The sequence below is a fragment of the Myotis daubentonii genome, chromosome 9 (assembly GCF_963259705.1).
Source record: "Myotis daubentonii chromosome 9, mMyoDau2.1, whole genome shotgun sequence".
Taxonomy (NCBI): domain Eukaryota; kingdom Metazoa; phylum Chordata; class Mammalia; order Chiroptera; family Vespertilionidae; genus Myotis; species Myotis daubentonii.
The window spans coordinates 42314815-42338139 of record NC_081848.1 but is presented as its reverse complement, the minus strand read 5'-3'; the positions used below and the strand labels follow the sequence as shown (position 1 = coordinate 42338139).

General features: G+C 51.1%; 1 protein-coding gene across 6 annotated transcripts in view; it reads left to right on the top strand.

Annotated features, from left to right (window-relative positions):
- Nucleotides 1-5378: 5378 nt before the first annotated feature.
- Nucleotides 5379-23325, top strand: part of P2RY6 (pyrimidinergic receptor P2Y6) — a 34814-nt gene continuing 16867 nt past the window's right edge. For 2 of the 6 annotated variants that reach the window (XM_059708520.1, XM_059708511.1), the window contains exon 1: nt 5379-5506. The gene's annotated coding sequence lies outside the window, so the exon portion shown is untranslated. Of the gene's footprint in view, nt 5507-11777; nt 11984-14448; nt 15263-21317; nt 21407-23325 lie in introns of those variants that run through there. The other 4 variants (XM_059708515.1, XM_059708519.1, XM_059708517.1 and 1 more) reach the window with 4 other exon arrangements.

The window sequence follows — 23325 nt, the reverse complement described above, 5'->3', positions numbered from 1 at the left end:
ATCTTGATTGTTGTAGCTAATTCCAGGGAGGGTTTGACCTCCAGGCCAAGTGGCTATGAGAATCAGCTGTGTCAGCAGTGAGAGAACTTCTGTCCTCTAGGGAGGTGCTAATCTAGCCTTTGCCTGAGGCTATCTGGCAAATGCCTCTGTGCAGGGCTTGGGTGGGGCGGGTCGCACAGGATCAACAGGGTGGGCCGGAGAGAGCAGTTATGGCGGCTCTCAGTCCTGTCCCCAGGGGCTCTGCCTCTCTGAGTCCCAGCACCCGCTGCAAAGCTGGGAGAGAAAGCTGCACTCGCTCTGACCGAAGCCAGACAGTCCCGCTTCTCCCGTTTGAGCCTGGGTCCCTAAAGACTCGCCTGTATCTGGTGCTCAGAGTCTGCGACTCCCTCCTGATTGAAAACAACAACCGCGCCCTCCGCCGCCAGCCCGCTCCTCGCACTCCGCACCTCAGAATTTGACTTCAGCACTGCGCCTCCTCTGAGTGTCCGTGTGCGTTTCTCTTTCCTCCTAGTTGTAGGACTTCCGCTCAGCCAGCGTTCCTGTGGTTCTGGGTGATGTCCCTTCCGTGTTTTAGTTTCACTTTTGAAGTAGTTGTTCAAAGCAGCAAACTCCGGCGTTAACCTATGCCGCCATCTTGGTTCTCAGACCAAAATCTTAAACAGCAGTAAGGGCTTTTCTAAGTCTCTCGGGCTCACCTACTTTCTTGTCAGGCTTCCCGACTTTCTTAGAAGACACTTAATAATGAGGGAGAGATGGCAACAATTATGTACCAAACAAGTGTAAGCCACATAAGTATGAGGCATGATCCTATCCTATCAGAACAGCTGAGTTACAACTGTGGCTCACTCCACATCCTCTCATCATGCCGTTGAGCACCCACAGATTTGTCATGACAGGTTTTCTACTGGTAAAAATTTTGCAAGTCATTAGAACAAATATTGGGAGAGTGAGAGTTTAAATAGCAAGGGATACCTGAATAAAAATGTATTTTTTTTCCATCCTCTTATTGATGGGTATTTAGATTGTTCCCAATGTTTTGCTTTAGGCATAATACTGCGGTGTGGATTTTTATACGCCTGCCAGAGTTGCTCCTGCTTATATACGTTGGGGTGGAACGGCTTAGTCTTAGACTATGTGCATCTTCAGCCACTAGATATTGACAAATTGCTCTTCATCTTAGTTGGTTCAGTTTCTAGTCCCACCAGCAGTGCACAAAGTGTCTATCTCTCCACACTCTCAACAAACTTGGTATTATCAAACTCTTCAGTGTTCCTAATCTCGTGTGTACAAAATGGCCCTTCACTGTGGTTTCAACTGAAATTTCCCTGGTTGATAGTGAGGTTAACATATTTTCATATGTATACTGGCCATACTTGCTTTCTCTTCTGTGAAATGACTGTTCGTGTCTTTTGCTCATTTTCCTATTAGGTTGTTTGGCTTTTTCTTATTTATATATAGGAGTTTTTTATATATGCTGAATAATAATCCGTTGTCTGTTATATGTGTTGCAAGTATCTTCCCTCAGTTTGTGGTCTGTCTCTTCATGTGTGTGTTTATGTGTGTGTGTGTGTGTATTTGGAGTCACAGAATTTAAAAATTTTTATTATGCTTGAGTTTACCAATATTTTCCTTCATAATTTTTTTTCTTTTTTTGTTGTTGGTTTTGTTTAAGAAATTCTTCAGTAATCCTGGCACATGGTGGGAATTCAATAAATGTTGGCTATGAGTTGGGATGGAAGGAGGGGCTGGTTTCTATCTGAGTGATGCAGGTGCTGGACGGAGCTACCAGGGCTGATGGTGTCATTACAAAGACGAGGACATTGGGCTGGGGGGGGGGGGATTATTGTAGTGAAGAGGGCGCTTTAATCAGCGAAAGGGAGCTGTCCAGGGAGCAGTAGGTCTGTGTGCATGAGAAAGGCTGGTTGAATGTGGGGACTGTAATTGTCCAGCACACTACCCCCCCCGCCCCCCCGCCCAGGGAGAATGTGTAGAGTGAGCAAAGATGGGGACACAGAGCCCTGGGAGGTGTCTGGAAAGCAGGAGGAGGATGGGGAAGATTGTTGTGGGGCCATATGGAGAGTTCTCGAATGTGTCTGTGGGGTGACTTCTTATGCACTCCTTCAGAGGCATGGAGGTCACTGGGAGTGTCTGGGCATAGAGGCTAGATAAATGGGCAGAGGACTGCAGAGTAGGCAACTCCTCCCTGACCAACCCCTGGCGGTTAAGGGAAGAGAGGAGAGCAATACCCTGAGGAGGTGGCTCTAAGGCAGGGCTTGGGAAGATCCTGGAGCGTGTTCATTGTGTGAGCCCCAAGAAGGACTGTATCTGCCAAGAAGAACTCCTTGTGGTTAACTGGGCCCAAATTCATAATCAGAGCCTAGCAGCCATTGCTGACAGAGGCCTCTCAAGCACACGGCATTTGAGGGGAAAGCTGCAGACTGAGCTGCCAGCCTCTTGCATTGTGCTCCTGACAACTGAGTCAACCCTGGCATTGTCTTTATACCGATAGAACTGAACCCTGCCCTGTCCTATCATAACTGCACAGCTATATCCTCATTTGCATCTATACTGCCCAATCAGAGCAGCTCCATAACAGCCAATCAGAATGCACAATTCTAACCAATCAGGACTATGAGGTTTGGACCAATTAGTGCAGATTTGGAATCTCTATTTGAATAAAATGGGCCAATTAGTAACCAGGGCGGGAACTTTCTGAAAGGCAGCCTCCCTTTTGTCTCAGTTGAGTGCACCTTCCGTTTCCACCGGAGGTTGTTTCCCAGCTTTGCAAACTGTTCATCTGACTAAAGTTTCTTCTTTTTCTGCACCCAGATTTGAGACTATTGTTGACATTAGTTTGGTGGCAATTAACTTTTGTTGACAACAGGCCTGCAGGGAAGGGAACCAGGAGAAGGTGGAGTACCCAAGGGTGTGGGGACCTGGCAGAAGCAGAACAGCAGCTCTGGGTAGGGTTGGGGCTTTCACCTTCAGATGAAGGAAGAGCCACTTCTTGGAAACCTGGGGAGGCAGACGCTGAGCGAAGTTGGGCAGGACCTGAAGAGAGCCCCCTCCCCTGAGCTTTGTCTGCCTGGCCCAGGGAAGGGCCAGTGAGCATTTGATGGGTGAATTGTCTTGGCAAATAAGGTAGAAAATGGAATCCACTACGCTAAGATCGAGGTGTCGGGGAGTTAAGGCTTGTGGAGAGGAAGATTTGGAAGGGCCACCACGTCCACTGAGTCACAAGCAAAAACCTTTCTACAAGAGGCTGGCAGGTAAGGCCTTGCCTCAAGGCCCCTTCTTCAGAGAGAGATGGCCACAACCACAGCCCTGACACCAAACACCCCTGGGTCTGTCCTCAGATTCCACCCTCCACCCCCGCCCTGAGCCCGTCACCATCATTGCCTCCCAGATGGAACAGCTTTCTCGGTGGGCTCCTGCTGCCACCTGGCCCCGCCCATTCTTCCCTCATTCTCCATCCAGCAGCCTGAAAGCTCTATTAAAATGGGATTTGATTGTGTCACTGCTGCCCTAAACACTTCGGTGACTTCCACAGCTCTTCAAACAAAGGCCAAATTCCAGACCATTGCCACAAGGCCCTGCTGGGCTGGCCACTGCTGCTCCTCCGGCCTCATCTCCAACAATGCCTCCTGGCTTGTCCCTCATCTCACACACACACACACACACACACACACACACACACACACACACTTTGGCTGTGCTTTATTACCTGGACCGTGACAAACCCTTCCCTGTCTCAAGCCCTCTGAAGAGTTCCCTCTGCCTGGGACTCTTCCCCTCACTGTCACCTGCCGAGGCCAACTTCTCACTCTGGTCTCAGCTTAAATGGCACTTCCTCTGGGAAGCCTTCCCAGATCTCCCAATGTAAACTAGATGCCCTCCCATTGTAATAGCTCCTCTAGCCCTCCACTTTCCGTTTTCACACTTACCTCAGTGTATAATTATGTATAAATGTATGTGACGCTTTGTTTGACATCTGTGTTCCCCACCAGATTATAAACTCCATGAGGCCAGTGCTATTTGGACTGTTTTGTTCATATACATCCTCAGCGCCTAGCACAGAATCTGGCACATAGTAGGAACTCAATAATTGTCTGTTTGTTTGTTTTTAATTGACTTTAGAGAAGGGGAGAGGGGGAAACTTGTTGTTCCACTCATTAAATGGCTGCTTCTTGCATGTGCCCTGACCAGGGATCAAACCTACAACCTTGGCACGGTGGGATGACGCTCTCACCAACGGAGCTGCCCTGCAAGGCTCCATACTGTTGAATAAAAGCTGCAATGGTTGCTGAGAGGAGGGCCCAGCTTGTCTGAGGGCTACAGGCCATGGAAGGTTTCAGGGATGATGGAATTGGTGTCCACTGTCCATAGAAGATATTAGAAGATAAAAGAAAAGAAGAAAGGGAAGGGGGGTGACCTTCAGGAGGAATGTTGGCCCTGACGAGCACCCACTACGGGCCAGGTGCTGTCCCATTACACTATCCTGACACCATCCCCAGCATCACTCCCACGCCATCCCCTCTGTAGTGTGATGTCCCCCTGGGTGACCTGGGGTAAAATAATCTCCCTGAACCTCAGTTTTTTAACCTAAAATGGATTTGTAACACCAAGCCCCGGGGTTGTTATGAGGACCAGGGAGCAACGTACGGTGTGGAAAGTGCCACCAACCCACGCTGTAGGGGTGCTTAGGCTCTGGAGTCAGACTGCCTGGATTCAAATCTTAGGTTTGCCATTTATTAGCTGTGTGACCTTGGGCAAGTCACATCAGCTCTCTGTGCCTCGGTTTCCCCTCCTGTAAAATGGAGTTAAGAACTCCTCTGGAGCCCAGCCAGCGTGGCTCAGTGGTTGAGGATCAACCTATAAACCAGGAGGTTCACGTGCCAGGGTTGTGAGCTCGATCCCCAGTATGGGATGTACAGGAGGCAGCCGATCAATGATTCTCTCTCGTCATTGATGTTTCTATCTCTCTCCCTCTCCCTTCCCTCTCTGAAATCAATAAAAATATATTAAAAAAAGAACTCCTCTGGAATTGCTATGGTGGTTAAATGAGGTGCCTGGCACATAGTAGGTGCTCAAGAAATAACAGTATTATCCCTCCCTCTCTCCCACCATCCCATGTCAGAGCCAGTTCTGAGGAATCACCCCTTAAGCCACTGTCCCCAATGCAAAGAGGGCAACTGGGGCCAGAGAAGGGTAGGAGTCGCCAGGGGACCTGGGTGGGAATCCAGGAGTCCCAGGTCCTAGCCCAGAGCGCCTTTCCCTGACGCCTGTTTTCCCCGGGGCGGGTAGCCTGGCCCGGCCAGCTAGGTCTGGCCCCACCCCTGCCCCGCCCCTTTGCGCTGGAGGAGCGGAACGCGGGGCGCACGAGACCAGACACTTGGGACCGGAGCTGCAGCCGCTGCCTGTGCTGCCCCTGGGTTTGCAGGTTTGCTTCCCAGCGCCTGAGTGAGTGCGTCCCTGGCTCAACCCCTGCTTGTGCTGAGCGGCCCAGGTGAGGACGGGCTGTGCGGAGGCGGAGATCCAGGGGCACTCCGGCAGGAGTGCGGGTGCGCGGGTGGCGGGGGAGGAGGGGGCTGCAGTGTAGGTCTGTCCACTCCAGGCTCCCGTTGCGCCCCGGTGGGATTCTGGGGATGAGTGTGTGTGTGTGTGTGTGTGTGTGTGTGTGTGTGTGTGTGTGTGTGATGGGGGCAGTATGTAAGAGATTAGAGTGGGCAGTGCTTGTGTGCTGGGTTGTATGCGATTAGTGTGCGGTGTGTGTGGTGTGCCCAGTATAACCATGGATTGCGGTGTGTGTCAGCGTGCAAGAAGTGTATGGGGTACTTATCTATAGCTTTGGGTGACTGTGCCAAGGCAACCCAGGGGTTCCATATGTGTGTCCATGATATATGTCGGGCGCCAAGGCACATTGGTGCATACGTGTGTGTTGTGAGATGTGTGTCCTGTGTGTGGCACACCCACAGCCCTGTGTGGCGTGCTGAGCCCAGTAATGGAGGTGAGAAGCATTGATATAGCTGTTACCACAACCCCAGGATGGTTCTGACTTTTCCACCCAGCACCCCTAAGGGCTTGGGAGAGTAAAAGTTCACCCCGGATCTGGGTGGAGGAAGTGCAAATAGTCCCATGCATTCTCACACCCTGGAAGCTTATTTGGAGTCTCGTCTTTCACTCTTCAAAATGCATGTGGACTTTGCATTCCTCTGTAACATTTCTGCATTTCTTTTGGAGTAAATATATCGGTCTGAGAAGTTACCATCCAGTGAGTTGACTCACTGGATAACGAGCAGGTTTGTCCCGTGCTGGGAGCCCTCCGGCACCTGGAGAGTACAAACCTCCTGCCTGTCCTCCAAGCAACGGCAGGACCCAGACCCGCGGAGGGAGGTGGCCGTGTGGCTGTGCTGTGTGCATGTGTCAGCACCGTTGTGTGGCAGAAAGCGGGAGCTGTGTAAGGCCATCGGTGCTGTGTATGACGGAGGGGGATATGGTGGTGTGGGGACAGTGTGGGCTCTGTCTTGATTATTTCTAGTGTGGGGACGGGGGAGCTGGCTTCTGGGGAGGAGCCCTGACCACCAATGAGGTTCTCACCTTTGCTCCACGGGTGGGGCAAGAAGAGGTTGCCAGACCCCAGAGGACCACAGGGGAGGGGGTTCCCATAGCGGCGACCGCCTGGGACTGTCGTGTTGTGAGATGTGTGTCCTGAGTGTGGCACAGGCATAGCCCTGTGTGTGTGCTGAGCCAGGTAATGGAGGTGAGAAGCACTGATGCAGCTGATGGAGTTGTGTTACCCAGGCTGGGTTTAGATCTCAGCTCCAGCACTCTGTACATGGAGGGCTTGGAGTAAAAATCTCTCTGTGCCTGAGTTTCTTCCTTTATAAAATGGAGAAATTAACAGTATTTGCTTTGTAGGGTTATAGTGAGAACTGAGTCTCTGGATATAAAGTGCTTGGCACCGTCTCCAACACATTAAGAACCCTTAACAGCTGGTAATAAAACTATGATAATAATGATGGAGCCCCCCCACCCTGACAGGAGTGGGTTCCTGCCCACAGAACCAATGATTTCCCATAAGCCAGGCAGGTGGGAATCTGAGAGGCCTCCTCCCCCTCCCCCCATTTAAGTCTGCCTGGGGTAGCCATTCCTGTCCCCCGGCTCTATCAGTGTTGAACTGTCAGTGACTATCTGGCTTCTGAGAAGATGCAGTCTGAAATGGGAAGGTGCCAAGTCTCTGGCAAGGCCTGGGATGGGGCATGGGACAGAGGCCGGAGGAGAACTGCAGGGGGCCCTAACTAGTTTGGCTCAGTGGATAGAGCGTCCGCCTGTGGACTGAAGGGTCCTGGGCTCGATTCTGGTCAAGGGCACATGCCCGGGTTACAAGCTCAATCCCCAGTGTGGGGCGTGCAGGGGGCAGTTGATCAATGATTCTCTCTCATCACTGATGTTTCTGTCTCTCACCTTCTCCCTTCCTCTGAAATCATTAAAAATATATTTAAAAAAATAAAAAAAAAACAAGTGCAGAGGCAGCCATGGAGCTTGGATGGAGGCCTCTCTCTCCTGACAAATACCAGAGGAACAGAAAAATGTTTGCCTGTGCCCGTGTGTGTGTGTGTGTGTGTGTGTGTGTGTGTGTGTGTGGACTGCCAGGGGTAGGCGTGCTCTCTGCCTACAATGAGGAAAATCAAGGCAGACTCTGGAAGCTGGAGGGAGGCTGCGAGGTCAGAGTTAGAGCAGGTGGGTCTGAGCTCCAGGCGAACGTGGGCCAGGAAAATCCTCAGGCTGAGGGTTTGGGAGGGAAAACATTTGTGTTGGCAGAGCAAGAGCCCTTGTTCCCAGTGACTTTATCGGGTCAGCTTAGAGAAGGTGCCCCGAGGCCTCAGAGGATGCGGGGACATAAAAGGCAGTGTTGGGAGCTGTGGGAACATATTTGGGGAGGACGCCTAAATATACCCACTGTGGTGACGGGGTGCTCCGATGGGCTGGCGGTGAGGCTGGGGCCAGGGCAGAGGCGGACCACTGTCCCCAGGTCCTCAGGCAGGCAGTGCTTCGGCCCAGAGGCCCCGGGTGCTGCTCCTGGAGGTCTCCAGGACGCACTCTGCCGGGCAGCAGGAGGCCTGGTCCAGCCCCGACTGGCAAGGTGACAAGGCCGGCTCTCCCTTCTCAGCTTCCAGCGACGTGGGACAGAGCGATGTGGCGTCACTTCTGGCCCCGGCTGCCTTTAATCCACAACCCCAGCTATGACTGTTTATGATCCTAACAGACTTACTCCGAAGAGTCCATAATCTCAACGCAAACATTCTGGAAATTTATGGCCCGAACTCTAACTTTCTGTGCTCTGGCTGTAACAGTCTCTGATCCCAGTTCAAATGTCGGAGGATTCTGGCCCAGCTCTGGCAGTTGGACACTTTCTAGCTTCTAAACCACCAGGGAAGACTTACTAGGGGTCACTTCTGCGAAATTACTTGACAAGCCCCAGGAAAGGTCCCTCCATAGCCAGCCACAGCCATTGCGGCTCCTCTGGGGTGAGGGAAGTTCCCTGGGGAAATGGCCACATGCCCCCTGGGATGGGTAACAAAGGCCCCTCCCCATCCGGGCAGTGGGGGTGCTTGGGGCAACTTGTGGTTCTCAGGCGAGGATGGCCCAGGAGAGGGAAAGGTTCAGATCCAGATCGTCATCCGTCCCCTCAGGATAAGGGAACGGTAGGGTCTCCGGTTCCTGGAGGGAACATGGAGAGGAATAAAGGACTGAGGAGTTAGCAGAAGCAGCACCACTTATGTGCAGCCCGGCTGGAACTCAGCATGGACTGGGAGTGGACAGCTGATGGCCGGTCCCCGTTCAGCTGTGTGGCTCTGGAAAAGTCACGGTCCCTCTCCAGACCTCATTTTCCTCATCTGGAAAATCGACACACAGCGCTGAAACTCCCTGACCTCTCTTTCCCGTCACTGGGACATCAGCACTATTGTGGAATGCCTGGACCTTGACCAGTCTGTAAACAGTTGAACGGTTGAACGAGTGAGGAATGAATGAGCAAATGAAGGATCAGATGAAGAGATGTGAAAATGCAGCATAAGGCATGTCTCCCGTCTCCCTTCCCCTCTTCCCCACCCAGCCTCAGCTCTTGTGTGAGAAATTGATCTCAGAACTAAGAGAACTGGCGGCAGGGGGTGGGGGTGGGGGGTGTGCTGTCCTCTGGAAGAACCCAGGATTGGCTGAGAGTGTAAGAGACTGGGCGGGGTGGGTACTGCTGGGTGTCACCCCTTGCCCTGCAGCATTTTTCCTGCCAGCCCTGCCCTGGCCCTCGGGCAGCAGGGTTGTGGATTCATGAAACTCTCCATGATTATCTCCCCATGATCATCAACCCCTGCCCCAGCCCCCGAGCTAGTGACTGAAGGAGGGAGCTATGGCGTCAGAGGGCCGGTGTGGTAAGCAGAAGCCCCCAAGAAGTTGGAGGAAGAGTGAGGCCAATGCGTGAGGCAGGGTGACCGTGGGAATGGCTCACACCTGAGCAGGTGTTGGCCTGAATAAAGAGCCGCGCAGGTGGCACGCATGCACCGGGCACTGCTGTGAGGCACGGTGCTCAGTCCTTACCTGGGTGTTCTCTGTCCTCAGCCAGCCACCTGGCAAGAGTGACGGCTTTGGATGCATCCTGGGCGTCTTCCTCCATTTCTCCTTCTTCTTAACTCCCCCCGTGTAATTGTCAAGTCCCGCTGAACCTGCCTCCCAAATATCCCTTCACTGGTCCCCTTGTCTCCACCCTGTTGGGTGATTTGGGCCGAGTTCCGGAATCCTCACAGCAGCCTCCCCACCTCCAGTCCCACCCTTCCCTCCTTTTCACTTTGGCTGCTAGGAAGATCAGTTGCCATCTTAGTCTAGCTTTCTGCTGCTGCTTTTTTCTGTCCTTTGTCTAATACAGCTGTTCTCAACCTGTGGGTCACGACCCCTTTGGGGGTCGAACGACCCTTTCACAGGGGTCGCCTACATACATCCTGCATATCAGATATTTACATTACGATTCATAACAGTAGCAAAATTACAGTGATGAAGTAGCAACGAAAGTAATTTTATGGTTGGGGTCACCACAACATGAGGAACTGTATGAAAGGGTCGCGGCGTTAGGAAGGTTGAGAACCACTGGGCTAATAGGCTCTTTGGTAGTACGGAAGTATTGTCTGAGCTCCTTTATGGGCAGAGTTGTAAATTCTAAAGCAACCAATAAGTAAAACCTAGTATTTCCTAATCGTTATGAGAAGGCCCACTGGCTCCTTTGATTTTTCACTTTTCTTTTTCTTATTTTTTAAAAATATTTTTATTGATTCCAGAGAGGAAAGGAGAGGGAGGGAGAAATATAAACATCATTCAGGAGAGAATCATTGATCAGCTGCCTCCTGCACGCCCCCTACTGGGGATCGAGGCTGAAACCGAGGCATGTGCTCTGACCAGGAATCAAACCGTGACCTCCTGGTTCATAGGTTGATACTCAACCACTGAGCCGCACCAGCCAGGCCACTTTTCTTTATGGCCTCTCCCTCCACACTGACCCCTACCCAGACATGGAGCTATTGCTGCTGAATGGGGCAGTGTATTGGTTGAAAGCATTGTGTTCAAATTCTGGCTTTGCTACTATTATCCCTAAGAACCTTGGGCACAAGTCAGTGTGCCTCATGTTCCCATCTGTAATACAGGAATAATGATGGGACCTATCTTATAAGGGCATGTGAGGATTAAACAAGATAGTATAGGCACTGTGTTCTTGCCAGTACAGTTATGACCCGAATGTCTCTTAGCCATCCAGGGAGGGCTGGCAGGAGGAGGGGCCAGCTCTGTGTGGAATGTTCTAGATTAGTGCTTCCCAAATGTCAGTGTGCACATCTGTGCCTGAAGTCTGAGTCAGTGGGTGGGGCCTCAGCGTGAATTCCTGACATGCTCTCAGATGATGCCTGTGATCCTGAGCAGAGTTCACACTTCGGTCTGTACGTGAGGACTTAGGTCAGGCTGTGCCTGGGATCCACCCCAGAGATCCAGAGGGGGATAGAGAAGCCTGGGACTGCCCCCCCACCCCATCCCGAAGACCTGAGGAGGCTGGACCCTGAGCTGAGTCTGAGACAAGGGTGCTCTTCTTCACCACTAAGTCACCAGCACTCAGAAGAGCTCAGTGGATTAAGTAAGTGAATGAACCTAAAGTCTAGTGAGGTGCGGGCTCCAGGGCGGCAGCTGTGTTCCCTCTGCCTGGGAATGGCCCTGTCCCTGTTAGAACTCCACTTTCCCACATTCTGTCCTTTGAGCTTCCAAATCCAGTGATCAATTAGCCTACAGCCTCATTTTAGGCTGGCGACAAGCAGGGCTGGTGGCTGGCTGGACAGGTCAGGGGCCTCTGAGCATTCTGGCTAGGGCTTGTGCCGGATGGCTGAGGAGGAAAAACTGAACATCTGTGTTCTTAGTAACCCCTTGGTGAGAGCCGAGAAAGAGCCTGGGCAGCCGAGGACTCAGTTCTTTCCCTCCCTCCCTTTCCTGGTCCTGAAAGTTCCTTGTGTGAAACTTGCTGCTGAGCTGCTCAGGAGCCATGTGTATGCGGAGCTGCATGCAGGTGCATACCCGTGCGGGGCAGGTGTGCATGATGGGAGCGATGTGCTTCTGGGATGGCAGGTGCCTGGGCACATGCACACATGTGGACCTGTGTGGGCTGTATGGAGCTGCGTCAGGGTCTGGGTGTGCTGTGCACGCCCCAGTGCAGGATTGCACCCGCGGGCACACCCTCTTTCCTCTTCTGCCAGGTCTCTGTGGCTCCTCTGTGCTTTCTTGCAATGGTAAGCAACAGACCCCAGACTCTGGACAGAACTACAAAATGTCCAGGTTGCAGAGAAGGAAACAGGTGCAGCGAGAGGGACCAGCCTCCCCATGTCTGCAGGACCACCGAGCACGCTGCCTGCAAAGCTGAAGTGGTGGCAGCTCTCTTCAGGATCTGACCTGAATCCCAGAGGTACCGAGTCTGCTCTGTCAGACCAGGACCAGGCTGCCCCGGACAGAGGGCTGAGGGTAGCGTTTTCCTCCTGGCTTCTGGAAGCAGCAAAGGACCAATGGGCAGTGGTCTCGGGTGCCCAGAGGTGTGCGGGGTATTCCTGTCAGCCCTTGACTCACGTGGGCAGGAATAGCTCCACTCTGCAGCTGGGGAAACCAAGGTTCAGGAAGGGGTGAGACCCACCCAATGAGGTGGCCTGTGCTGTACAGGGAGCCCAGCCCAGAGCCAGGAGGAGGTACCCTGAACCCCAGCTGGCAGTGGCTGCTTGGGGGTGGGGGCTCTGGAGGCAGGGTCTAAGGTCAGCCTGGCGTAATACTGGTGCAACAGGACGTGCAGGGTGTAAACTGTGAGGTGCTTGACTGTTGTGCAGGGGCTGAGGGGTTCCTGCTGTGACTGAAGGAAGGAATGGCTGTGGAGGGTCTGAGGACCCCTGGAGGGCTTTGGCCTTGGGCACACACCAACCCCCCTCCCAACCACCCTCTCCAGAAGCCTACACCCAGGGCTGACCTGGCAGAGCCCGAGTTAATCCCTAAGCCTTCCTCCTCCCCCTCTTGTCTAAGTGCTTTTGTTCCTGGGGAAAATTGAGAACCTGCAGTGACCAGGAACCCCACAAATCGCCTGTGGCATCTGAGCCAGACTGGGATTGTGACAAAAACTGCCCCCCCCCCGGGAAAACAAGGCCTGTGAACTGGGTTTCTGGGCTCCCCAGGAGTAGGCATGTGTGTACATCACATGCTGAGACACAGGCACAGGAAAACATACATGGGTGCTATTCCAAACACATGTGAGTACATGTGCAACTTCCAGGTCAGACCCACACATAGCTGACACCCCCCCCCCTTACAAACATGCATATGCCTGACATTTATGAACTACGTCCTTTCCAGTCTGAGGGCCTGAGGCGGGCGATGCCTGACCCTCACAGTTCCCTCAGGCCTGCTCCTTCTCTTCCCGGCACAAGTCCCCAGGCCTCCCAGCCTTGCCCCTTCCCATCACTCCCTCCTCACCTTCTCACCACAAGGACAGAGAAGGGGCCCTTCCTGAGCTGCCTGCCAGATGGTTGGGAGCAGATGTGGCTTTGTCTTTTCTGAAGAACTGGTTCTGTGGAATTTCCACTTATTTCCTGTCAAAGGCCAAGGGCTTGCTCTGGGGGCTGACTCAGGGCCTCGCAGCATGAAGAGGGATTCGGGTAAGCCAGGCTGTTGAACATATGACAAGCCCTGTCATCTGGGTAGCACCTAAGCTTTGCAAACTGCCTTCTTTCCAGTGTCTTCCTCATTCTTCATGAAAGCCTTGAGAGGTAGGCGCCTTCATTTCCTCCATTTGACAGATGAGGGAACCCAGGCCCAGAGAGGGATGGGACCTGCCTGGGGTCACACAGCAACATGAGGCATAGTTGGCCAAAACTCGTCTCCTGAACTTGGGCTTGGAAGAAGTTTTCGCTTTCTTGGGGCTTAGAGAATAAGAACTGGAAGGTTGGGGCAGGCTGGGACCCCCAGTGGGCCCAAGAGAGGAGCACCTCACACACCTTTACCAGGAGCTGGCTGAGGGCACAGACAGCCCCATCACAGGCCAGCACTCTGCTGTGAGGCTCAGCCCGTCGTCCACCCTTGTGGACATGCCAGAGAAGAGGGCAGGAAGGGGAACAAGGACACCTTTGCGTTGCTGTGTGTTCCAGACATGTCTCTGCCTCCCTCTGAGCCCAAGGTCTTCTCTCTACAGTGGAACATTGGGGCTGGCTGGAGAATGCACTCCCTCTCTGAGCTTGTAAAGGAAGCCCTGGCAGTCCTGAGCTGAACCTGTGCGTAGGGAGCCCCTCACCTTGGCCCTTGTCCTGCTGCTGAGATCAATCAAGACAGGGCCTGACACAGAGAGGGGGCGCAGGGCCTGGGGGCTCCTCCAGGCTGGGCAGGAGGTGGTGTGAGAAGAGGACCCAGCAAATCCCCACGGTGCCAGACGGCCTGTCTGAAATTGCAGCTCTCTGCTGCTTACCCTCCCTATGTTTTGCTATAGTTCTTTTTTTTTTATAAATATATTTTATTGATTTTTTTTTTTTTACAGAGAGGAAGGGAGAGGGATAGAGAGTTAGAACATCGATGAGAGAGAGAAACATCGACCAGCTGCCTCCTGTACACCCCCTACTGGGGATGTGCCTGCAACCAAGGTACATGCCCTTGACCAGAATCGAACCTGGGACCTTTCAGTCCGCAGGCCGACGCTCTATCCACTGAGCCAAACTGGTTAGGGCTGCTATAGTTCTTAATCACTACTCATCAACTAAAATAAACTGGTCTCCACGCTAGAATGTAGGTGCTACAAGGGCAGTTCTTTGTTTTATGCTCTCAAATGCCTTAAACATTACCTACACAGAGAAGGTGCCCAATAAGTGCCCATAAAAATAAAAAAAGAAGAAGAAGAAGAGGAGAAAGAGAAGGAGGAGGACTCATCTTCAAATGGGAGGGGCCATCCAGTCCACCATTAGCCCGAGGCAGGGCCACCCTGGCTTCCTTCTCATCAAGTCCAAGCTCAAGGATGGATTGAAGCTAGGGAAGGGGATGGTGACCGGTCTCAGATTTTCTTCCAAGTCACCTTCAATCTGAAGAGCCACCCTCAGTCCCCAAGGAGACAGGGTGGCATCTGGACCAGTGGAGTCAGAGCTGCAGTCAACAGAGCCATTCATCTCAGGGCCTCAGCCGCTCTTAATGGACCTTCCAGGCACTGCTGAGAAAACCAGGTTAAATGCTCCCTGTGACAGCAATGAGTAGGACCAGGGCTCTCTCCAGACTTGAGAAAGGCCAGGAGAGGGCTGAGGGGTGGGGTGGAGAGGAGGAGGAGAAAAATGGTCACCTGATGAGCGCCTACCCTGTGTCAAGCCCTGGTCCTTAAATGTCACCTCACTCAGTCTTCCCCACAGCCCTCAAGGCTGAGTTGATGAGCACGCTCAGGGTGAGGTGACAGCTCGCAGATGGTTAGGGGCTGAGTCAGCCTTGGTGTTAGGGACTTGAGCTGGTATGTTCCTGGGCGTTGGGTCCCAGGCCTGCACCTTGCCAGCTCTATGCTGCGGCCAGTTACTTCCCCCTTCAGATATCTCAGTTTCCTCATCGGCTGCCTTCTGGGACTTCTGGGAGACATGCACGTGACAGTTTGTGGCGCAGAAACTGGCTAGCAGTAGGGGCTGCTCCGGGCGTCAGAATTTGCTCCAACCCTTCACCGGCCAACGTGGAGCTCACTAACTCCTGGGTGAGTGTCCTGGGTCAATGCTGTGAGGATCCCTGGGCCCCGACCCTCTCAGAGCTCCCTACACAGTCTGCTCGCAGCCATCGTGGCTCCTCGCAGACTGGAGTAGGAGCAGGAGCAGACTTGGGGGCCCCTCTCCCTCCGGCCTGATTGGGCCTGGAGCCTGCAGCCTATGCAGCGTGGAGGGCAGAGGAGATGGAGATATGGGGCCCGGGCTGGGCCATGGTGCGGGAGTGGAGTAGTGGAGGCAGGATTGGCAACCACCTCAGCCGGGGTTTGAGTCCTGAATGACATAGGACACTTTTCCTCTCTGGGCCTCAATTTCTTACTCTGTAAAACAGGGATAACAGTGGTCTCCCCCCAAGTATTTGAAAACTGTTAAGTGTCCTGTGCTGGTGAGGGTCCCTTGAGGAGGAGCCTGTCGGGGAGGGGCTGCCATGATTAGGTGACCAGATGGAAGTCCCCAGAGGAGGTCCTTGGGAAGCTCTGGCCTGTGCCATCCCAGCTCATTTCAAGAGACCCTGAAGCTGACCCCATGACCGGCAGGGAACGTGTGTTCCTAAGTCAAGGCATGACCTGTTAAAGAGAAACAAGGCAGGGTAAACGAGTGTATCTGGGGGAGCAGGGGTAAACTTTTCTGGGGTTTCTGTTGCCTTTCAACTCTCGCTGACACCACCCCTGGGGAAAAGGGAGGCAGCACAGCCTACGGGACAGTCCTGGCCTCTTAGGGTCTCTGGGATTCACATCTCTTGCCGTCTCTAGACCAGGTCCTCAGCCAATTCAAGGACAGTCTCTCCACCCCCTGTTATCATATGAGATGATTCATGACAAGGCTCTTTGCAAACTGTAAAGCGCTCTGCCTCTGATGGCACATCTGCATGTGTGTGGAAAGCCCTTGGGTGTGTATGCACAAGTGAGAATGTGCAGCTTGTGAGTGTGTGCACGCGTGTGTGCAATGTGTGTGAGTGCGCATGTTCCCCTGGCTCGGTGGGGTGCAGTCACTCCACACCGCCCACGGCTCCCTGTTTGGCGTGGGCTTTTCTCCTCTAAACTTGTTAAAAGTCTTTTTTTGTGTGTTTCCTCGCTGTTTCTTAGTTTACCAGAAAGGGATCGGTCCATGGTCCAGAAACCTAGCAATTGTCTCTGAGCCTACTGACTCTTCTCCCCTGCCTCCCGCCCTTGCCTCATCCTGTGGCTGTCCCTGGAGGCCAGCCGCCTGGCGCTCCAGCATGGCCTGGTCCGCAGGGCTGGCGGCTTGCCCGCTCCTCTATGCAGCCACCTGCCACCGCTTTTCCCTTCAAGGCTCTGCGCTGGCTGCTCTCACTTCATTGTCCCATTGGCTGTCAACATCCCAGCACCCGCTGGAGGTGCTCTTATTATTCCCATTTTACAGACAAGGAAATGAAGTCTCAGGGAGAGGAAATGGCTTTCCCAAAGTTACCCCACCAGTGCTGGGGTTTTAACTCCTACCAAACTCCAAAAACTTTATTCTTAAACTATTGTGGCCTGCCTGGTGGGCGTGTGCTGGCGGGGGCAGAATGGACAAATGAATGATAAAAACAAATAAATAAATCACTTGGTCAATATTGAGCTGAAAGAGAAGGTTAAGTGATATTAACAATGGCTGTCATTTGTTGAGCACCTACTATGTGTTCAGTGCTTCACCTGAAAGCAGATGCAGCCAAGATCATTGTTATCCCCATTTTGCAATTGAGGAGGCTGAGGTTCAAAGAAGTGAAAGCATCTTGTTCAGTGTGGGACCTGGCGGGCCATTTGCCCTCCCTAGAGGAGGGGTGAGTCGGCAGAGCCTGGTGACAGGTGCCCATGGTGGCAGAGGCTGTGTCTACAGGGCCCTCCCCGGTGACACGCCACCCCAGCCCCTCCTGTCTAGGGGCCATTTCCCCATTTGTCTCTGAAATGAGTTTATATTTCAGTCTGGGTTAGGGATCTGCTGTCCCAGCTCTGACTCTCCCTCTGATTGTTGGCATGTGTAGGAAGGGCAAGTGCCCTGGCCAGGGCATGTGAAGTATCCTCCTGGTCCCCCTGCCCTGTCATTAACAGCCCCCATCGGAGGGCAGGCCTGTGCACGATGCAGTTACGTGTCTATAGAGATGGCCTAGGGCAGTGGTCGGCAAACTGCGGCTCGGCAAACCACGGCTCGCGAGCCACATGTGGCTCTTTGGCCCCTTGAGTGTGGCTCTTCCACAAAATACCACGTGCGAGCGCGCACGTACAGTGCGATTGAAACTTCGTGGCCCATGCGCAGAAGTCGGTATTTTGTGGAAGAGCCACACTCAAGGGGCCAAATAGCCGCATGTGGCTCGCAAGCCGCAGTTTGCCAACCATGGGCCTAGAGACCTAGGGGCTAGTCGATCCACCAGTCCTCTGCTTAAAGAACAGATGGGCTCGGTGGGCTAAGTCAGGAGGAGTCGGGGCAGAGCGTAGCATCCTGGCTCCCAGTGCAGAGCTTGTTTTCATCGGCTGGAGTGGAGCGGGGGTTGTTCTGAGGCCCCAGGGAAGAGCTGACCTGTGACATCTACAAGGCAGATCTGTGCACAGAGTGAAGGATGATGACATTTCTCTGTCATGCCAGTGGAATGGGAACCGGCTATTCAGGTCAGCCTGACGTCCCCTGAGTGCTTTCCGTTGGGGGTGGGAGGCACACTTCGCACAGGAAAAAAGAAATCACATGTTGAAATCAGAGCTAGGCTTCGACCCAGGGCCAGCATTTGTGGCTGTGGCTTCTCAGACAAGTTATTTAGCTTCTTGGAATCTCAGCGTCCCAGCCTGTAAAATGGGGTAACAGAACCTACCTAACCAGCTCAGAGAGTGGATAAAATAAGATAAGGCACGTAACATTACTTGTAGGTTCTTGGGAAATTTTAGCTCCTTTCCCTCCTCCCCTGAGAGCCCTTCACCTGAGGCGGAGACATGCCTTTAGGCAGCAGCTAGTCTGATGGTTGGGGCAAGAGACAAAATTGGTAAGATGTTAGAATAAACCCCGCGGACTCACCAACACTTGACATTGCAGTGCGGAGTCTCATTTTTCATGTCACAAAGGGGAGAGAGAGGCACAGAGAGGCTGATATTTGAGGCGCCCTGAAGTGCCTCTGCTGTAAAAGGATAAAGCAGATAATACAGTAAAATGTAAACAGTTCACAGCCTGTCTCCAGACCAAGCCAGACTCCCAGATTCACAGTGAGGTTCACATACTTTGTGCCAGGCCCCACCATGACATTAACACAGATTTATCCTCCTGTATAATAAAGAGGCAATATGCAAATTGGCCCTCCCTCCGTCACACCATCACAAGATGGCTGTGCCCACAGCAGAGGCGGTGTTCCCGTAACGAGTCGTAAGAAGTGATCAGCAGGGACCTGAGCCTGTGTGGCACCTGGACCGGGGCGGGGTACCTGAGGTTGCACCCCCTGTCCAGCGAGGCTTGATGGGGGTGGGGCCGGCCAGGTCTGGATCTTGCCCAATGGGGGTGGGGCCAGCTGAGTCTGGGTCTCGTGCGATTTTGAGGTGCATGTGGGTGGGCGGGGACTTGACTCTGGGTCCCATGGCATGCCCCAGACTCTGACAGGAGGAAGATCTTCATATACATTTTACTAATTTTCTTTCATCTCTGACACTTCCATTATAGAGAAAGGGAAAATAGCAATATTAAAATGTTTCCTCTAATTAATCCCCTTTTAATGTGCACGAATCTTGTGCACCGGCCCCCTAGCCTTTACAATAGGAGCCAACAGTCATGAAATGTTAATACTGTAACCCATGGTCAATAAGCAGGGAAACTGAGACCCAGCATGTTACATAACTTGCTCAAGGTTACAGCTAATAGAAGCAGAGGGAGGATTCAAAACCAGGACTGCCTGACACCCATGCCTCTCCTACTTCATGGGGTACTTGTCCAAACAAGATGTCAGGCCTCAAATCAGAAATACATAAAATAAAATGGGAAAATGGGAATGACAATTTTAAAAAGGAAGCTATTAAGGAAATGCAAATCAAGACTGTAATATGATATCACTTCACACCGAGGAGGATGGCTATAATGAAGAAGACAGGTGAAAACAAGGGTTGAGGGGGCTATGGAGAAAATGGAACTCTTACACGCTGCTGGCGGGAATGGAAAATAGTGCAGCCACTTTGAAAAAGTGTCTCAGTTCCTCAAAAAGTTAAATATAGAGCTATTATATGACCCAGCAGTTCCATTCTTAGCTATATAACCAAGAAAATTGAAAATACACATTCATGAAAAAGCTTATACACAAACGTTCATGGCAATGTTATTCATAATAGCCAAAAGGTGAAAACAACCCAGATATGCACCAGCTGATGAACAGGTAACCAAAATATGGCCTGTCCATGCAATGGAATATTCTTCAGCCATAAAATGAAATTCTGATCCATCTTACAACATAGGTGAATCTTGAAGACATCAGGCTAAGCAAAATAAGCCAGAAGTAAAATGGCAAATCCACAATAGGTAAATCCACAAATACAGAAAGTAGGTAAGTACCATAGTTTCCACAGGATGGAGGGAGAGAAGAATGAGGACTAACTGCTAATGGGTATAGGATTTCTTTTGTGGTGATGAAAATGTTCTAAAATTAGATAGTTGCAGTCTAGTAAATATACTCAAACTCACTGAATTATACTCTTTAAAGGGTGAATTTTATTGTAGGTGAAGTACGTCCTAATTAAAAAAAAAACAAAAAACAGTAGCATGAATATATAAGGTACTCAGAAGGTTAAGACTAACTTTGATCCTAAGGTAAGAGAGCACAGACATTTGACTTTGAGCTTCCTAGCAGCTAAAGCAAAAAGGGAAAAGCAGCTAGGCCATGTGGCTCAGTGGTTGAGTGTCATCCTATGAACCAGAGGTCATGGTTTGATTCCCAGTTAGGGCACATGCCCAGGTTGCAGGCATGGTCCCCAGGAGGGGGCATGCAGAAGGCAGCCGATCAATGATTCTCATCATTGATGTTTCTATCCTTCTCTCCCTCTCCCTTCCTCTCTCTGATATTTAAAAAAATACATATTAAAAAATAAAGAGAGAAGCAGCCTCCAAGAGCAGGAAAAGTGCCAGCTCCTTAGGGAAACCAACTCTTCCAACGCTTAGTTCTAGGGCAGGATTCTCACAAGCCTATCATACTGAATTGTCAACAACACAAGTTCCCTGTATCTCCCACCTGAGATTCTGATGCAAGCAGTGTGGAGAACTGTGAGGGATCTGCAGTTTACCACACTTGCAGGTTAACAAGTTAGCCAGCTACAGTGTCAGGGGTGCTGGCAGAAAACCTGACTCCTGGCTAGAGACAACGAACTTTGTTTTTCACAGTGATAGGAACAGGGAGAGTATAAACGTTAGCCCGGGTTCCTCAAGCCCCAAGTCCCACAAGGCAGTGCAGAGGAAGCCAAATAATACCTGCATGTGCAGGGAGCTGCATCACAAGAAAGTAAGCTGGACATTGGGCAGCGCGGGTATTTTATGACGGGCAGTAATCCTGCCTGACCTTTGCCCCAGAGACATCATCTTTGTCAGACTAGACCTATGACACTAATTTTTTTGGTTGATTTTTCTTTGTTAAGTGGCATTTAAATATATAAAATAAATATCAAAGATGTAAGTCTTTGTTTTACTATGGTTGCAAATATCAAAAAATTTCTATATGTGACACGGCACCAGAGCTAAGTTAGGGTTTTTCAAAATGCTGACACGCCGAGCTCAGAAGGTTCGCCATCACTGGACTAGACAGTCAACAAACTGGCCTTTTTCTCCAGAGATAGACACTATCACTGTCCTCCAAGGCTGTTTGCTATGCAAGCATCCTGAAAAAATGGTCTGGAACAAGGGCAGTCTGTCTCTGCTCACAAGCCATGCAGAAACCTGAGAGACCCATGGAGAATTGTCTCCTGGCACACAGATCTAATGGTCGGGGCTGGTTTTGTTTATATGATTTTTTTTTATTGTAGTAAAATATATACAGTATAACATAGATTTTACATTTTCATTATTTTTTGGTGGTAAAATGTACATTTTTACTCACAGCTCTTCGGATACCAAACGTGTAGGGTTTTCTCCTCCTTAACACCAACCAGTTCTGACACCAGCTCTGCGAGTTAGCACAGCCCCTCCAGGTAAGGCCCAGTCCCACCAGACCCTCCCTAGTCAAGACGCCAGTTGCAAGTTCTGGGCCTCCCATACTTCTGACTGACCAGCTACATATTGGGAGCTGCCCCCAACCCCTCCTCCGGTTCAATGATTTGCTAAAGCAGCTCACAGGACTCAGGAGAGCGCTTTATTTACTATTACCGGAGTATTATAAGGGATAATAACTCAGGAACAGTAAAATGGAAGAGATGCACAGAGCAAGGGACGGGCGAAGGGGTGCAGAGCGGAGCTTCCGTGCCCTCTCGGCCACACCACCTCCCGGCATTCCCATGCTCCACCCACCCAGAAGCTCTCTGAACCCTGTTGGTTAGGGTTATGAGGGGGCTTCGTTATCACGTGGGCATGATTGATTCGATCACTGGCCATTGGTGATTGAACTCCATCTCCAGCCCCTCTTCCATCCCTGGAGATGAGGGGATGGGGCTGACAGTGCCAAGACCAAATCAAGGCTTTGGCGACCAGCCACCATCCTGAAGTTCCCTAGGGGCCTGCCAAGAGTCAACTCATTAGAACAAGAGATGCTCCTATCACTCAGGAAATTCCAAGGGGTTTAGGAGCTCTGTGTCAGGAACCAGGGGCAAAGACAAATTATGTATATTTTTATGGCACACATGACGTTTACCATTTAGTCCTTTTGAATGTGTGATTCAGTGACATTAAGCACATTCACAGTGTTGTGCAACCATCACCATTATCCATCTTCAGAACTTTATCTTCCCAAACTGAAACACTGTACCCATTAAACCACTCCCTCCCTCAGCCCCAGGTAACCACTATTCTTCTCTCTGTGTCATGAATTTGACTCTTCTGGGTACCTCACGCAAGTGGAATCCTACAGTATTTGTCCTTTTGCACCTGGCTTATTTCACTTGCATAGTGTTTTCAAGGTTCATCCACGTTGTAGCATGTACCGGGATTCCCTTGCTTTTCAAGGCTGAATAATATTCTGTTTATGGGTGGATATACCAGCTTGTTGATCCATTCTTCTGTTGGTGGATAGTTCGGTTGTTTCTACCTTTTGGCTACTGTGAATAATGCCGCTGTGGACACTGGTGTATAAATACTTGTTTGAGCCACTGCTTTGAATTCTTTTCACCTGGAAGTGAAATCGCTGGACCTTATGGTAACTCTGTTTTTCTTTTTCTGAGGAACTTCCAGCTGTTTTTCACAGCAGCTGCACCATTTTACATTCCCACCAGCAGTGGACAGGGTTCCAATTTTTCCACATCCTCTCCAATACTTGCTATTTCCTAGTTTCATAAATAATAGCCATCCTAATGAATGTGAAGTGGTCGTTCATTGTGTTTTTGTTGTTGTTGCTATCCTTACCCAAGGATATTTTTATCATTGATTTTTTTTTTTTTTTTTTTTTAGTGAGAATAGAAGAAAGGGAAGGAGGGAGTGAGGGAGATGGGGTGGGAGGGGGTGGGAGAGAAACATTGATGTGAGAGAGACACATTGGTTGTCTCCCGCATGTGCCCCAACCAGGGCCAGGGATGGAACCTGCAACCTAGGTACATGCCCTTGACCAGGAATCGAACCCCCAACCCTTCAGTGCGGAGTCCAGTGCTCTAACCATTTAGCATACCAGCCAGGGCTCATTGTGGTTTTGATTTGCATTTTCCTAATGATTAGCGACTTTGATCATCTTTCCATGTGCTTATTGGCCATTTGGATATTTTCTTTGGAGAAATGTCCATTCAGGTCATTTGCCAGCATTTGAATTGAGTCCTGTTTATTGTTGTTGAATTGTAGCAGCTCTTTATATATTCTGAATGTTAACCCCTTATCAGATATATGCAACCCCCAACTCCCATTCTGTGGGTTGTCTTTTCATTCTGTTGATAGTGTCCTTTGGTGGACAAAAGTTTTTAATTGTGATAAA